Here is a 2,133-nt window from a genome sequence, read left to right as displayed (position 1 = left end):
ACCACTTCTATGAAGTTGTGGCCATGAAGAAGGTGATCCCCGAGGTCCCTTTCAACCTCAAAAAGAGTGAATATCCGGAGATCCGACATGAGATCCGAAGAAGAGGTTGGGAAGTTCTTCCCAACCCCATTCAACAAGTCGGAATCTTAATGGTTCAAGAGTGCTATGCCAATGCATGGATCACCAAGAACCATGATCAAAGTGTGAACCCGGACCCAAAGAATTGGCTTACAATGGTTCGGGGAAAATGCTTAGATTTTAGTCCGGAAAATGTAAGGTTGGCATTCAACTTGCCCATAATGCAAGGAGATGAACACCCCGAGGAAGTAGAAGTTCATTAGGTTATATCCCAAGAACTTTATAAGGTGGCGGACAAGTCCTCTACCTTGGCAAGGTTAGCTTTCCCTCATCTCATTTGTCACCTCTGTAATTCAGTTGGAATTAACATAGAAGGAGACATCCTCATTGATGAGGACAAGCCCATCACTAAGAAGAGGATGGAGCAAACAAGAGATCCCACTCATGGACATGAGGAAATTCCTCACCATGAAATCCCTGAGATGCCTCAAGGGATGCACTTTCCTCCACAAAACTATTGGGAGCAAATCAACACCTCCCTAGGAGAATTGAGTTCCAACATGGGACAACTAAGGGTGGAGCACCAAGAACATTCCATCCTCCTTCATGAAATTAGAGAAGACCAAAGAGTCATGAGAGAGGAGCAACAAAGGCAAGGAAGAGACATTGAGGAGCTCAAGCACTCCATAAGATCTTCAAGAGGAAGAACAAGCCGCCATCACTAAGGTGGACCCGTTCTTTAACTTTCTTGTTCTTTATTTTCCTGTTTTTCGAAAAATATGCTTTATGTTTATCTATGTTTGTGTCTTTATTACATGATCATTAGTGTTTTAGTGTCTATGCCTTAAAGTTATGAATGTTTTATGAATCCATCACCTTTCTTAAATGGAAAATGTTCTTAATTGAAAAAGAGAAGAATTGCATGAATTTCGAATTTTATAATAGATTAATTATTTTTGATGTGGTGGCAATACTTTTGATTTCTGAAGGTATGCTTGAACAGTGCATATGTCTTTTGAATTTGTTGTTCATGAATGTTAAAATTGTTGGCTCTTGAAAGAATGATGGAAAAGGAGAAATGTTACTGAAGATCTGAAAAATTATCAAATTGATTCTTGAAGCAAGAAAAAGCAGTGAAAAGCTTGCAGAAAAAAAAAAGAGAGAGAGAGTATATGCGAAAAAAAAGAGAAGAGAGAAAGAAAAAGAAAGAGCAAGCAGAAAAAGCCAATAGCCCTTTAAACTAAAAGGCAAGGGTAAAAAATAAAAAGGATCCAAGGCTTTGAGCATCAGTGGATAGGAGGGCCTACAGGAATAACATCCTGGCCTAAGCGGCTAAACCAAGCTGTCCCTAACCATGTGCTTGTGGCGTGAAGGTGTCAAGTGAAAACTTGAGACTGAGCGGTTAAAGTCGTGATCCAAAGCAAAAAGAGTGTGCTTAAGAACCCTGGACACCTCTGATTGGGGACTCTAGCAAAGCTGAGTCACAATCTAAAAAGGTTCACCCATTTATGTGTCTGTGGCATGGATGTATCTAGTGGTAATACTGGAAAACAGAGTGCTTTGGGCCACGGCCAAGACTGATAAAGTAGCTGTGTTCAAGAATCAACATACTTAACTAGGAGAATCAATAACACTATCTGGATTCTGAGTTCCTATAGAAGCCAATCATTCTGAACTTCAAAGGATAAAGTGAGATGCCAAAAATGGTTCAGAGGCAAAAAGGTAAAAGCCCCGCTCATCTAATTAATACTGATCTTCGTAGATATTTTTGGAATTCATTGTATATTCTCTTCTTTTTAACCTATTTGATTTTCAGTTTCTTGGGGACAAGCAACAATTTAAGTTTGGTGTTGTGATGAGCGGATAATTTATACGCTTCTTGGCATTATTTTTAGTATGTTTTTAGTATGTTTTAGTTAGTTTTTATTATATTTTTATTAGTTTTTATTTAAAATTCACTTTTCTGGACTTTACTATGAGTTTGTGTGTTTTTCTGTGATTTCAGGTATTTTCTGGCTGAAATTGAGGGACCTGAGCAAAAATCTGATTCAGAGG

Source organism: Arachis duranensis, chromosome 5 (genome assembly GCF_000817695.3).
Source record: "Arachis duranensis cultivar V14167 chromosome 5, aradu.V14167.gnm2.J7QH, whole genome shotgun sequence".
NCBI classification, from domain to species: domain Eukaryota; kingdom Viridiplantae; phylum Streptophyta; class Magnoliopsida; order Fabales; family Fabaceae; genus Arachis; species Arachis duranensis.
This window is presented reverse-complemented; position numbering follows the sequence as displayed.